Raw genomic sequence first — 15,555 nt, 5'->3', positions numbered from 1 at the left:
AAGAGACATGGAATGCTTTAAAACATCTCCAAGTGGTCACGTAGGATTGGAGGGTCCTGGGAGAAACAGCTTAGAGGATAGTGTCGAGCGATGCGTCGAGGAGGGGTTTTAACGGGTGGGTTACGGGAATATCAGTTCTGAATAGCGAGGTACTGGAGTTGGGAATTGATCCGCCTCTGGAGCCAGCGTCCTGAATTTCTGAAACAGAAAACGAGACAAAAGCGATTGGGTTTTCTGACCCAGGGACGTGTTTAGCAATTATGATGAATTGGTCTCAAGCTGAAATCCAGATGAGATGCCTTAGGAGTGGCATCAGAGCAGGTGTATGGGAACGGCCTTTGTTAAAGCAATGCACTGTTGCGTCGTTGTCACAATGCACTAAAATGCTGCTAGCGGCCCATTCTTCACCCACAGAAAAGCTGCTACTACGAGAGGGTAAAGCTTGGATAGCGCGGAGGATTGTGATATGTCCTGGAGCTGCGGTGGCCATGGAGACGCGAACCAACGACCTTGATAAAATCCCCCGAAATCGATTGAAGGGGCGGCGTCTGTGAACAGTTGGATATCGATGGGGGATGAAACGAGATTGTTCTAGAAAAAGGATAGGCCGTTCCACTGGTTTAGGAATGTTAACCATAATCTGAGTTTGTCACGACATGCTTGAGTTATGGAAATGAGGTCCTCAAGCTAGTGGACGGAGGATACGAGTGAGAGGAGATGCGAAATGAAGTGGAATGATGTGCATTGCGAAGTTTAAATGGCCGAGCAGGGATAGGAGTTCACGTTTTGAACAATTTGATTTTTTAAGGAGAGTAGATGAGACGAGAATTATTCGGTCAATTTTCTCTTTGGGCAAGGATGCTTGGAATTTGACTGAATCCAAATGAATTCCTAGGAACTCGATGGATGTTGCAGGGCCCATGTTTTTTTCCTGTGTGATGGGAATTCTGAGCTCAGAAAAAAAATTGGGACTGTGAGGATGTGCGCGGCTGGGATGGCATTGGGAGGCGAGATTATAAAAAAATCATCTAGCAGGTGAATGAGGTGGGGAATAGCGTAGTTGTTAGACAAAATCCAGCAAATAGCTTCTTATAGCATGTCGAATATTTTAGGGCTGCTTTTGCATCCGAAAGTTAAACGCACTGCGAAATAGTATTTCCAGAGCCAGCGAACTCCAAATAGGTGCCATGAATCTGGATGGATAGACATTACTTTGAAAGCAGATGTAATGTCAATTTTGGCAAGCCACGCGCCCCGACCTGCGATTTTGATCATGTCGATTGCCTGCTCTATGTCATGGTATTTAAGCAAAAATTCGTCGAGAGGGATCAAGCTGTTTATGCTTGGGAACAGGGAATTGTGCAGGGCTGACAGGTCGATTATTAGGCGCTTTTTACCCGAGAATTTTCTTGTAGCCACTCCAATGGGGCTAATACGAAACAGGTTAAATGGGGGATTGTCAAACGGGCCGATCATGAGTCGCCAAGTAATTTTTTTTTTTTTTATTCACAGATTTGAACACTGGACAAACAATGCGGGCATGGGCGCCGCCACAGAAGCTACAAATGTGCATGAACCGGCAGCGCCCTCTGTTACATTTACCAGAGTTGTTACATTTGTTACTGTCTACTTTCGTCGAAGAGGAGACTTTCCTTTCGAAATCCTGGTTTGCGCTGGCAGTTGCTGCATGAGGCACATACAGTAGCTGGTGGATTTAGCAGTGCTTGTTCCCTGGCCGGGAAGAGAGGAAGGGTTAACCTGCGGGCACAATGTAGTTGAGTGCGTCACTGACCTGCAGACCGCGCAAGAAATGTTTTTACAGCCTAAAAACACCCTGCTGTGGAGATCTGGGTCAAGTGCGCCCCAGTATGTGCACTGGTTCCACTGTGCGACTCGCACAGCACTTTTGGCTGAAAAAAGTTTAACGGTACGTGAAGAAGTGCCCTCCCCCATAGGACAGTGCGAGCTCGGCTATGATTGCTAGATAATCATTCAGTTCGCGCCGCCTGTGGGGTAAAGCTGAACAGATCATCTCGGTAAAACGATAAAAAGCAATTGAAAACTTGGAAAATGAAAGAACGCGGGTTGAATGTGTGTTTGTGTTTTTTAGGGTATCGGAGAAATCCCCACAGTCTATTTGTCGGTCTGGCTGCGGGAGCAGAGAAAGAAGAGAAGAAAGGTCTACATTCGCACCTGAGAGGATCTGTGCGCGGATGTTTTGAGACACCAGTGGTGGTTCCATGGTGACGCCGTTGGACGGAACATGCATCGGTGTTGCTGTGAAGAGAGAATGTTGTAATTTAGGTTGCATGAGAGAGCTGGGAAGGGTATAAGCCAGGGCTGTGAATGTCGGCGGCGGCCTCACGCTCGGATTAACCTGTGTGGCTTGGAAAGGAAAATTAGTAGGAGGATAGGAAGGAAAGGAAGGATGATAGTATGAAAAGTGGGATTGTGCTGCAAGCGGAGGTGGGCTCACGCTTGTTTGAGTTACTGGAGCTGCAGGCCACTGGAAGTGGGCAGGGTTATAACCTGTTGGGTAAAACTGTAAAGAAAAATGGTTATGAACAGCGGGAGTATAGAACTGAGAGGCTGTTGGGAGGCCGCTGGGCCCGGCTGCATGCGGCGCTGCAGCAGCAGAAGCCGCGGTGGAGGGTTGGGCCCCGTCGAGAGGTGGGCCTGCCATGGTGGAATCTGGGGTGCTGCCCAGGCTCGCTGAAGACCTGTTGCTGCAGCTCGATGGGCGAAGCAAGCCGGATCTTGTGCGGGAGGACGACGGTGGTGTCTGGGGAGGTGAGTTTTGGGCCCTGCGGGCTTTGCTCTGCCTGTGAGCTGTCTTGGGAGTTGGTGTGGACTTTGGAGAGAGGTTGGCTGACTGTAAGGTAACGTACAGATCATACAGTTCCGCTTTATTCATTTTTCGCGAAGCCTGCACGTCCGAATTACCCAGTGCTTGCCTCAATCCTGCTACGGTCCACTTCCCAAAAGGTGGGATTGCCGGGACGGCCGAGTGGTAGGAGGAGGCTGGGGAGGAAGATGAAAGTATTGCCGGGGGACGGCGAAAACTGGCCTCGACGTCTTAGTGAGCACAGGGCTGTTCGGGCAGGCGTGCGGCTGCGAGAAGAAGCCTGCGGCTCAGGTGTGATGTCCGGCGTAGGCGGAATGGTCCTGGGGCCGGCGGAATGCAACGGCGGATCCCTGGGGATGTTAATTTCTTCGTCAGATGAAGAGCTTTGACGTTGCGACATGGTAGCAAAACGGCGAGCCAAGATGCTGCTAAACTGTCAATGAATTGAAGTGAGACTGCTGAATATATATACACCTCTTATCGTTGATTGCTGAGTGCTCTCCACTCGTTTCAATTATCTGAAAGTGCTCCTCCCGAACTTTGTTAATAAAACATAATTTACGTCACGTCTGACATGGGTTTGAGTTTTTGTTTGAGTTGTGTTCTTGTTTAATTTTCCTGTTCAGTGTCTCATGTTTCCTTCGTCCCTGTTCATTCATTACCATGTTTTTTTTTATTTACCCTCATGTGTCTTGTTAATTATTTCATTTAGGCCCTAGTGCTTCCCTGTGTATTTATATTTTCAGTTGTTCTCTTTCGGGTGTTGTCAATGTATTGGGATTATTTGAGTATGTGAGTAATTTTGTTATTTTGATTTTGCTATTAGATCCAGATCTCTTCTTTTCATCTTTGCCTCAACCTCGCTCTGACAAAATACTTATTTATATTTTAATTTTTTGCTCAATTCCGAGACATTGTACAAATGATTAATAAATAAGTACATACATACAAGCATGCATACATACAAATGTAACAGAAGTGGTCTACCGAGATGAAGTGGGCAAGAGTTTATTTTCAGGCCTTTGACAAATTCATTCAAACCATTTCATTTTACTTACTAAACTCTTGTGTTGTAAAATTATGCTATTCGAACATTTTTGTTTTTAAGTTCATCTTTATAATGACTGAAAAGTCAAGGTCATCATAATGTAAAATTATGTAGGCTACATTTTTGCATAATGTCCAAATCTGCAAAAAGTGACTATTAATGAACACTAGCATATAACTGGCCTCAAAGCTAACATGCATGGACTAAAAGCCACAATTTCATGGGGTCTTTAACAGTTCCTCTTGTCTCTTCCTTAAATGATGGATAAACATTAGACCAGTCTCCACTTGAACAAAGAGCACATTGACTTTTATCTGCGGGCTTTGAGTTTCTGCCTCCCTCTCTCTTCCTCTCTATCAGTTGTGTGCTCTATCTGCTGGACAAATCTCTAACAGGCCTGAGAACAGAAATACCACACAGCCAAAACCCTGTAAATTACTCATGCTTGATATTGCTACTGCCAGGACTCTAGCCCCTTATTTCCTCTCAGAACACACACACACACACACACACACAGTCAATGACAAGCGTTTTCATTAACTTTGTGTGGATACTGTGTGTGTAAATGTTATCATCTATGCTCAGGAGAGTGGTGAGCCTCTAGGAGTCTTAATGTACCTCAACTAATGAAGGGCCCTTTAATGCGCTGCGGCCATTTTCCCCAGCATTTCTTACCAAATGGTCTCAAAGCCATACCGCCGTTGAAGATCACACTTTCCTCACTGAAAAGCTGCCGCTTCCACAATATAATTGAGTCATCTGGCTGTGAAACTGACAGCTGAACTGGCAGCTGTAGGCCAGCCAAAAGAGAGAGAAAGAAGAAGAAGAAGAAGAAGAAGAAGAAGAAAGAGAGTAATTAGTGTAAGGAAATAATGAAATAGGGGTTCACCACAAATTCAAATAGTCTGGCAAGAGAAAAGTAAAAATTTTCAAAACTGTATAAATTTACCATCGAGTTGTTCTATCAGTGCTAAAAGGCATATTAATTAGATTTAGATCAGTGTTCATGTAAGGACATCTGAGAACTTTTCCTCCAAACATCCTTTTCACCCAGACTCTACAGATTTTTGCAGTTACCCGTGTTAAAGGAGCCTCATCTCAGAATGATAATTATGCAAATTGGTGGCTGGAGGTAATGGAGAATGAACACACCCATGCGCAAATGAGACAATAACAATTCCTGAGGAAGAAAAGGGAGAGAAAATTAACATCTTATTTTAAAGCTGATCTAATGATGTTCAGGTGATCAAAGCCAAAACACACACTGCTGCGAGAGGCTGATTTTAGCTTTAGCACTTTATCCAACTTCCTCTCTCATTCAAGCACAGGTTTAAAAATGAGTGAATCTTAAAAACATACTTTCAGAAAAATTTTGTTTTGCACCAAATACAGATCCCATGTATAAATGCTGGATATACAGTATAATGTTTATTAATCCTTTCTTGTAAGGACCATTGGCAGGCTGGTGACTTGTGCTATACAAACAGATATAGATCTGCTATGGGTAATTGATGGGTAACTGCAGCAGCAATAATCTACAACAACAGCAATAATCAACAGCAGCAGCAGCGTAGCAGATCTATTCATCCAAGACCAAATACATTAACATTGTCATATCCACTACCGTGCAAAAAATCTCCAGAAAGTTGTCATGATAGAACTTGATGTAGTTCCAAAGTTACTTGTTGTTAGTAGAATAATAGTGCACTAACACAATACCAAAGTGTTACCAAACAATGCCTCCTTGTCTAGACTAAATAAATGTACTTTAAAGATGCACTATGGAATTTTGGCCTATCTATCGCCATTTGTGGTCAAAACGTAATATTGCTGAGTTGGTCAGTTGTGCTTTGGCCTTGCTTTTCACATGGATGAATCTGATGGTTTATTATTTTTTGTCTCTGCTTATTAATATAATGTAAAGGCATAAGAAAAAAGGATGTAAGCCTGAAATTTTCAACGCTATCTCACAACCAATTCATACAGATTTGTACGAGTGAGTAAAAGGTGGCTAGTTCGAATTCGTACGAATTTTTACGATTTGTCTAAACCCCAGTGATGGGTATAGGGGCGGGGTCTAGGGTAGATCATTCGTACGAATTCATACGAATTGGGCAACTCGTAAAATATGTACGATTTAGCAAAAAACGTTCGAATTCGTACGAGTGAGGTCGTGTGAATTCGTACGAATTAGCCACCTCATAAAATTCGTACGAATTGCCGTGAGATTGGGTTGGATATTTCCCACCAAATCTAACCTGCCATCTCTAAATATAAATCACTATTGCACAGTAAGCTTACCGTAATAAATCGTAGTAAGACGTTTTACATCATAATGGAATGTTTGTTCATTTTTACCAAAACAAAAAATGAACCTTGAATCATTGAATGAATAATTCATTAAAGGCACTGTAATGAATTGCTGTAAAAATTACAGCATTATTTTACAGCAGCTGGCTGTTTTCTAATAATACAGCATATTGCTGTAAACTGCAATGCATTCTGGGGTCGCGCGGCGGTTTGATTTAAAATACAGAATATTGCTGTAAATTTCAAATGTGATCTTCAACGGTCGTGTCGTCGACTTTCGGGTAGCGGCAAGAGGAGTGATTCTCAACTCTGTGGTAAGTGACTTATTATTTACATTTCTTATTTTTCATGTTGGGTTACTCATAGACTATGAATTTAACGTTATATTCGCGGTTCATAATATTGGTAACCCCGGATCACGCATCCTCCGTACGGGGCGCGAGGGAGACTTCAGCAGCGCGGACGCGGTAGTATTTCACACATTCCTCGGGATCTATGGGCTCCTATGTTAAGAATTACATGCTTTAATGACAACAGTCGGTATTCACACGAGCTTCGTGTTGATCAGCACACTTCGTCGTGATTATTTTATGGTGTAAATCAAATCAAAATCAAGTCATCTGTTAAAATGGGCGCCGAAATGAAAACGCCGTTGCTAAAACCTTGCGTCAGACTCACGGACGATGTGTGTCATAATATAGCCTGTAATACCAGTTTTGTCGCATGTTTAATATGCCGGTGTAAAAATCCCTTACATTTCAATACAAATATGTATATATATTTTAGCTATAGCCTACCCTGTGTGTGTAATTTGCTTATTGTTTGTATAATGCCTTTGTTAATTTTATTTAAAAGAAAGAGTTCCTGCACTCTGAATACTGAAATACAGTTTAAATGTAAAAAGCTGAAAAATAAAAATGGTATAATAAACTATTGTCACATGTGGTATTGTTTTAGGAGACACTTTGACAAGTGGACACTGGAAGGCCAAGTTGTGTGTGAGGAGAGCATTCAGCCCAGCTTCCTGTCTCGCCTTGCTACTGTTCACTGCATATTACATATTCAATCAGGAGGAGGCAGCCTGCACCTTGGAGTTCATTTAAAGGTAATGATTGAATTCTTAACAACCTCAGCACATTTTACACATGTATTCAATATCAGAACTTGCCTTTAGATATATTATCTGTTGAGTTAATGAGTTAAATCAGGTGTTTTAATAGTGGATATATAAAACTTCCTGGGAGGTCCTCGTGACTGGAGTTGAGAAACACTGCTCTAACAGATATGGTCCAATTTCAAAAACATGATTACAAGCATCAAAAACTTAAAACCAATCTTAATTACATATTGTCTGTTTCCTGACCCTTTAGGTGCTTTGTATCAATCCGGAGAGAGGAACAAAGAAGAAAATTTCCATCTAAACCGACAGGGCAAATGGTACAGAAGAAACAGGTTGCAGTGAACCCACATGTTGCCACTCTTCCCAGCAAAGTGGTGAGTTATCAGTGGAATTTCTGAAATGTAAGTAGTACACACACACACAAATATCTATTTTTCCTTTAATTGTAACCTTTTAATATTCTCTATCTGTCGCTTACTGTATCTGTCATCCCTCTATCTGTCTCTGACTGTATCATTATGTTTTGTAATATATCTAATATATTGTCCTTTTCAATATTTCTAGCCACTCTTTGCATCCTGTGATGGAACAGCATCTGGAGCTGAATTAATCTCCATTTTTGATCATAAGTTTGTTGGACTCATTTGGGGCCTTGTTGTTTGGACATGTTTGTTAATGAAGTGGTGAAAATTCATCCGTGTCTGTGTTTTTCAGAACCATTTTATTATGATCATGTTGGTCAACTTGTGGTTTTAAATGTATGTCGTTTGCGTATTTCTTCTTTGAGTCAAGGGCCATGACGGCTAATTTGTTTCAAGTAATTATATAGGGGAAATTAAAATTCATCTGCCAGTCATTAATATTCAGAAATCAGGAAAATATATTGTAAATACTGCATTTTGCATACTTCCTCTAGATATAGCAAATACAAAGATTCATGTAACTTACTGTAAAAAAATACAACAATTTAAAAATACTGTTATTTACTGTAATCAGAGAATACAGTAAAGTTCTGTAAATTAAATTACAGAAACGCTACTGTACAAAATACAGTAACTGGCTGGCAACCCTGCTGCCAGTATTTTACTGTAAAATTTACAGATAATTTTTAACAGTGGGTGCTTTACTGAGACACTGCCGTGGAATATCAGCATGGACTAGAGGGCTGAGAATACACATAGAAAGGGAGAGAAAGAGGGAGTGCATGTGTATACGTCCCATACAGCTCCCGGCACTGACTAATTGGTGTAGTACTCATGTCTCAGCAAGATGAGCACCCTGAAGCCAACACTTCTCCACACACACACACACACACACACACACACAGCTGACCATATCCACTATGATTACCCCTTCAATCGCATTACTCAAGGTGTCACCAATTACTTGACAATGGGTCAATCCTCTGACACATATGCTAGAGTTAGTGTGCTGCTTAAAAGGATATATTTATAGTGGTACTTACAGGTACTTTCTGTAATTTCATGATGTAGCTATAATTTTGATGTGGCTGGAGAAAGCTAAATCTTCACAATTGCATGAGGGTTTCAAAAAGACACTATATTGACTGTTTAGGTTGATTGAAACTTTGTCACCCTTTGAATCACTGGGCCTTAGATGAAATCCAAAAATAATGAAAGTGTAACAGTGGAGTTTTCCAAACCTACATATTCACTTCATGTGCGAGTTTCGACATGGATCCACAACGCCAACTGAATTTAAAAAAAATTGCAAGTGCTATTAGAAATGCAGGTCAACGAAACTATAAATATGTTGATTGCCAATGTTCCAACCAACAATCGCAGTATCTTTTCATGGGAGAAAACACAACTCCCAAATAACTAATTATTGGGGAATCCCTCTCACGATTGTCGAAGTCTGACCTGAGTCAACAAGAACAAGATCAGAGAAACATACTTTCATGGTGAGCACTCCCTTTTTCTGTGTAGAGGCAAAAAAGGTCTTTAGCAACTGGCTCAAACCGAAAATAAGCAGATGCAGGATTAGTCAGCATACTCTTGTGACAATTCAGAACTATTTTACATTTTGGTGATTTGCATTGAATTCGTACAATCTCATTCATACATTTTCATATGATCTGCTTACGCCCCACTGAGGCTTAGGTTTAGGAGTCGACCTTCATGTTCAGCTTCATCTTCAAGTCGTAAAATGCTAATCTAACCTGATTTCATGAGAAAATGTAACTACATTTTCTCATGAAATCAGGTTAGATTAGCATCAAGTAAGCATCAAGTTTAAAGTAAGCTATCACATTATGTTCTGGAGCTCAGTAAGGCCTTCTTCTAGGTGAGAATTAAGGCCCAAGTATATTTTATGTTCCACGTTTCAATCCGTTTCATGTATAAGTCTGTGTCCCAAATGGCATACTTCATATGCATTGTGGTCATGGGGACTTATAATACAATGACCGCCATGTATGCATGTCTGTTAAGTTCACACTACCTTAGTACACTCACCTAAAGGATTATTAGGAACACCTGTTCAATTTCTCATTAATGCAATTATCTAATCAACCAATCACATGGCTGTTGCTTCAATGCATTTAGGGGTGTGGTCCTGGTCAAGACAATCTCCTGAACTCCAAACTGAATGTCAGAATGGGAAAGAAAGGTGATTTAAGCAATTTTGAGCGTGGCATGGTTGTTGGTGCCAGACGGGCCAGTCTGAGTATTTCACAATCTGCTCAGTTACTGGGATTTTCACGCACAACCATTTCTAGGGTTTACAAAGAATGGTGTGAAAAGGGAAAAACATCCAGTATGCGGCAGTCCTGTGGGCGAAAATGCCTTGTTGATGCTAGAGGTCAGAGGAGAATGGGCTGACTGATTCAAGCTGATAGAAGAGCAACTTTGACTGAAATAACCACTCGTTACAACCGAGGTATGCAGCAAAGCATTTGTGAAGCCACAACACGCACAACCTTGAGGCGGATGGGCTACAACAGCAGAAGACCCCACCGGGTACCACTCATCTCCACTACAAATAGGAAAAAGAGGCTACAATTTGCAAGAGATCATCAAAATTGGACAGTTGAAGACTGGAAAAATGTTGCCTGGTCTGATGAGTCTCGATTTCTGTTGAGACATTCAGATGGTAGAGTCATAATTTGGCGTAAACAGAATGAGAACATGGATCCATCATGCCTTGTTACCACTGTGCAGGCTGGTGGTGGTGTAATGGTGTGGGGGATGTTTTCTTGGCACACTTTAGGCCCCTTAGTGCCAATTGGGCATTGTTTAAATGCCACGGCCTACCTGAGCATTGTTTCTGACCATGTCCATCCCTTTATGGCCACCATGTACCCATCCTCTGATGGCTACTTCCAGCAGGATAATGCACCGTGTCACAAAGCTCGATTCATTTCAAATTGGTTTCTTGAACATGACAATGAGTTCACTGTACTAAAATGGCCCCCACAGTTACCAGATCTCAACCCAATAGAGCATCTTTGGGATGTGGTGGAACGGGAGCTTCATGCCCTGGATGTGCATCCCACAAATCTCCATCAACTGCAAGATGCTATCCTATCAATATGGGCCAACATTTCTAAAGAACGCTTTCAGCACCTTGTTGAATCAATGCCACGTAGAATTAAGGCAGTTCTGAAGGCGAAAGGGGGTCAAACACAGTATTAGTATGGTGTTCCTAATAGGTGAGTGTATGTCTCATTTGTTATTTTAGGTTTCATAAGTGTGCTCACGAGTGTGCCTACGCACCCTCAATATGCACTTCTGCCGAGCATGGACTAAGCCAACTTCTACCTATCAGTCAGAGCAAAGTGTGGACATGGAAGAAGACCGCAAGGGCTTAGGGTTCCATTTAGGACAGGGCCAAAGTATGGGAAATGCATTGATGGACTTTTCTTTTTCACAAATTTTCTTTTCTTTTCTTTTCTTTTCAAGCACTCAATTTACTCACTGTTGTCTGATGATGTCTGCGTGCAGTCTGATATTTATAAGCAGTTTTGCAGACTGTAACGAAAACTATGTTACACCTATATGTAAGCCATAGTGGAACGCGGAGAAGGCAAGTATTATTTTGGCTTCACGGGGACAGGATGTGCATGAGCTTTGACTGTTGTTGATTCATCTTATGCATAAGAAGACTGATTGACATATTTGTGTGTTTGGATCTGGTCACAATCGTAAGTAGGCCCAGCTCTATAGGAATTATGGGCTTGGCTGGGACAGAATGGGAAAAGGCTGGCTGGTTCTCATTTGCACTACTTATTGTACTTGTTTTATTTATGTAAGGAACACAAGGATGGCATTTCAGCCACTAAATTATTAAATTATTACTGAATTACCATTATTACAAAATTATGTTGTAAAATACAATCATGTCCTTGTAAAATTTGTAAGCACACCATGTACAGTTAAAGAGTCACCCTGTATATCCAACTGCTCATCTGCGCAAGTGAAATCACTATTTTGTTTCATACAAAGCAAATTACGCCATCCTGCGTCTTGTTTATCGATTGTAGTGAAAAATACCTCAGAGGACTTCTTTGTTTATTTCCTCCAATTTTGACTTATTATACTGTTTACTGTTTCTTAATTTCAACTGAAGTATTAATTGTATTGGTAAGCAGCTGTCTAATAAGCAGGTTAAGGTACAGTCAGCCAGTCATTATCGTAAAATATTTAGCAATGACTGGTTGACTGTAGATTATCCCTTACATACTGGACAATATATCGGTTATCCTCAAAATATTAATAATCATGGGTAGATCTAAAAACTTCCTTATTTGTGTATCCATAACATACATGACATTTTTGCATCAAATGTTTGTTTTTCTCCTAAAACATTGCAAACTATGCTGTTTGTCTAAACTGTGCCACACAAAGTAATGTGTCACTCACAGCATATATTTTAACAAAAATAGCTATTGGTAATTTATACTTTAAACTCCACCTTTAAGAATTCCAATCTTCATGATATAATATAAAAGTTATATAGCACCACCATTACCTTGAGAAGCTCGAGATCCACCTTACATCTTTAAGCTGCAGCTGAATGTGAGGAATTCATTTTAATCAAAGTGTCTTGACACACCTCAAAAACAGCTGCCCAAATTCAACCTATAGAACCATATGAAGCAGCTCAGCACCATGAAGGGAAATAAGGTTTTGTAAATGAGGAAGAATGAGTCTTTGTAATGCAGTGGGATGATGAAAGGGGGTATATTGGAAAAGATGAACAGGACAATCATGAGAGATGTGTGTGTGTGTGCGTGCGTGCGTGCGTGCGTGTGTGTGTGTGTGTGAGAGAGAGAGAGAGAGAGAGAGAGCAGCAGAAAGTGGGACATGTTAATGCAGTGTAATTTTTTCTCCTTCCCTCCCTCAGCTTGATCGATAGGTAGGGGTAAAGTGCTTACAAATTACCAAAGGCGAATGCAACTCTATTAGCACGCAAGTGGATTTCACAACATTCGTCTGTCTTTTCATTTCTCTTGCACCACTCACTCTCTCTTTTTGCACTCTCTCCTTTGCACTCACTTTCACACTCTTTCTTCTCCACAGAAATCCATTTGCTAAAAGGCTCTTTTTTTTCTACCTGTCATAACCTCGGACCATTTCAAAAGGCTGTGTTTGATCATAATTAGCCTCAGGAAATCTAATTCTAATATGATGCCTTTTAAAAATCTCACCCCTCCTCACGGCACTTTCAGCCAACCATGCAGAAAAGAACGGCTCCTCTTTTATATATATATGTATATATATATATATATATATATATATATATATATATATATAAATAAAACATCCATTGTCTTTATTGTATTGCACTATTAGCATGTGTGTCCTTTATTAAATGGAAAAGATATCTCAAAAAACAAAACAAAGCCAAACGAAAGGGATCCACCAATTATAGCATCACACATGCGCATACACACTCGCTAATTCTTTAAAGTTTCATTCATTAAAGCTTATTGCGTGTCACCATGGCTAAGCCCTTATTACCGTGCATTTAGGAAATGAGGCAAAGAGTGGAGGAATAAGAGACCAATCAATAGCGCTTTTCATTTCGCCTCTAATGGGTCGCCTCCACTTTTTCCCCCAGACGAGGGGAAAAAAAGTAAAAGAAAACATGGGAAAGATTGGTGTAACAGCCATAAAATGTAATTTCTCCACAGAAGCACAGACAATAATGTTTTCTGCCCCCCTCTGCATATTTTAGTGGCATTTTGCTAAATTGAGTATGGATTTAACATCAAAGGTTTCATGAATTTTTCAAATGAGATATTAAAGTCAATATTTCACAAGGCGGATGTTTCAATTCGAGATGCTTACACAATAATGCAAGGAGCATTTGCACTGAGAACGTGCAGACAAAGCCACATTAGTTGAGCCTAGGAAATTATAATGAATTCAGTAGAGGGAAAATAGGGGGGGATCAAACCATAAGGTTTCCATTTGACAAATGGCAGTTATTGGATCAGGGAAACTCTTAAAGGTCTCGCAGCACAAAATGCAGCACAACATTTCTCAAGGTAAAGATCAGACTGTGGACTACACAGATAAAAGGATGTCGAAGACTGATTTACAGGTTTGTCAGGCCTCTCAGGAGAGTATTAACCGCTAGGCCTTTATTAGTTAACTGAGCAGTGTTCTCTCGAGGCTTGATTTCAGATGGTTTGACTGTCCATCAAGCCTGCTGACGGTAATTAGGACATGGGAGAAGACTACTGACAAGTCCCGGTGGTTTGCTCAAGGCCTAGTATTTTATTTCACTTTAGGACATTTTCGAGGCATCAAAGAGAGAGAGAGAAAACTCACATACTGTGTTGGTTTTATGTGGTGTTAAACGTTATCTAAAGCTTTGTGGGTGTTTGTATCGAGCCCATTTCACCATCTTTATAAACAAGAGCAGTTTATACCTTGATATCAAGTCAGTCCTAAATCCAGTGCAAACTGAAGACTTTGAGAAGAGCGATTCTCCCTGAAGACTGGGTACAGGTGGATCTCTGAGGCTGGGAATAATGGTCCTTGCAGGTTCCGCTGGGCCTCGTCATGCGTGCCGCTCCTTCTGATACAGAGAGACAGTGCTTAGGCATGTTTTAGCAGCCTCCGTGCGATTCTCCCCAGGGAAAGCCTGTCGTGGTGTGTGTCTGAGGGACCGGCTGAAGACAGAGACACTCTGCAGTCTGCCTGCTCCATTAGACATGCATGACTCAGCATCAAGCTGTGGTATAATGAGTGAGCCTGGAGCTGGACAATGAGCATCTTCAAAAAGAACAATTTAGCATGTTTGTTGGTCTTGTTTGCATGCGTTTGCCAAATCTTGGCTATAATCTTCAGACTGGATAAAGACTCTAAAGTAGTATTGATAGTTTATAAGGATGAAATATGGAATGCAGATTTATATATATATATATATATAGTTTGGCAGATTAATTAAAGCAAACTGGGACTTTATGACATTGGACATCAGAAGTTTAAAAGGGGGGTGCTAAGGGGTCTTGCAAAATATTAGTATAAAAAAGAAAGTAACTTAATATATTAATATGTTTAAAACAATCATTTTAATTTTGCTTCCTAAAGAATGCTTTTCTTACCCCTTAAATGCATGAATGTTTTGCCAATCATTATTACATATTCAGGTCTCGAATAGCGACCCGGATCTATATCTAACACGGATGGATCTCTAGCTGACGCGATAATATAAAATTCTCCTGATATTAGTGTAACAATTACAAAAGAATAAAAATAAAGCACATTTTGTTACCTCTTGGAGCTTGGAAGGGTTCGGGTTGAGCAGATGTTTTATACCATCATCACTGTCCTCGTCAGAGCTCATTTCCCAGTACATTCAGCATCTGGCTCATATATGTGATCTCAAACATATTCTCAAAACTATCATTTTCAACATCTTCAAAATCAATATTTTGATCGCTGACGGCTTCTTCACCAGATCCACCATCAGGTGACAGTGACATTAATATTTGATTGCATTCAGTTCTTACTCTGCAGTAAGTTTTGCTAATGATACTTCCTATTCTTTTGTTTTCTGCCTGCGGTAACTATAAGTGAAACATAACTTCATCATTTTGTATTAGACATTGCCATCTTGTGGAATAAAGGTGAATTGCACTTATTCAATCATCAAACATTCAATTATTGTTGTGCAGAAAAAATATACTTACACTGTTACTCACCTCGGGTCGTTAGCAACCCTATAAATTTTTTACAAAAAATTAATGGGAAAACA

The sequence above is a fragment of the Rhinichthys klamathensis genome, unplaced genomic scaffold, assembly GCF_029890125.1.
Source record: "Rhinichthys klamathensis goyatoka isolate OS25496 unplaced genomic scaffold, OSU_Roscu_1.1 h1tg000036l_1, whole genome shotgun sequence".
In the NCBI taxonomy this organism is placed as follows: domain Eukaryota; kingdom Metazoa; phylum Chordata; class Actinopteri; order Cypriniformes; family Leuciscidae; genus Rhinichthys; species Rhinichthys klamathensis.
Note: the sequence above shows the minus strand (reverse complement) of the source record.